Source organism: Acyrthosiphon pisum, chromosome A2, assembly GCF_005508785.2.
Source record: "Acyrthosiphon pisum isolate AL4f chromosome A2, pea_aphid_22Mar2018_4r6ur, whole genome shotgun sequence".
Taxonomy (NCBI): Eukaryota; Metazoa; Arthropoda; class Insecta; order Hemiptera; family Aphididae; genus Acyrthosiphon; species Acyrthosiphon pisum.
The window spans coordinates 97,542,914-97,543,837 of record NC_042495.1 but is presented as its reverse complement, the minus strand read 5'-3'; positions in this window follow the sequence as shown (position 1 = coordinate 97,543,837).

Here is a 924-nt window from a genome sequence, read left to right as displayed (position 1 = left end):
TGTAAAAACTGCTCAATTTGAAAATACTTATTAGTTATTACTATATTTAGAATTTACATTAGAATATAACATTATATTTCTGAGAATTAAATAAAATCGAAATATTTAATCATTACACTGTTATAAATCATTATAGCCATTTCACATTTGTCATTTATAAGAAACGGCTTATTTTTATGATTGTATAAGTTATTGTGTTCTATATGTAATATGATTTTATTTTCACAAACATAATATTTAATAACACAAATACAAGATTGAGTGCTATTGTTCCTTATTTGGTGTCAGTCGATCAGTTGACACTCTATAGATAGGTATAGGTATATGTTGTCAGTTTGTGACACAAATACAAAACTATACTATAGGGGAGACTGGCTTAATATGACATACCACTTATTAATTTAAAAAAAAATTGAAGAAATAATGTTAGTTAACACATGAAACTTGAGCAGCATATTTGTATTTATATTATACACATATTTCTGAAGTATAATTGTACATTTAATACAAACAAATAATTTTAATTCACTTTTTTTTAAATGTACCTACTATGTCATTTGTATAAGCAACCATTGTATACTGGGCAATAGAAATAAATTATAAAATTTTTTCAATTTAATAGTTGAGTCAATTTTTTATTGTAAATATCAACAATTAAGAAATATATTTTAATATAATTAATATAATAATATAAATATGAAAATAATATAATAATAAACACTGCTATGTCATTTTGCCTGATATCATACAAGTTTTTTTCAAAGTTTTTATGGCCAAAGTATTATAATAAGCTTATTTATAAAATAATTTTAGTATAGCTAGCCTTTTTATGTTCAACTTCGAATAAAAAAAATTGAAGGAACATAAAGTTTTATATTTTAAATTATTTTTAAAAATGATTAAAAAAAGTTGATAGACAAAAAC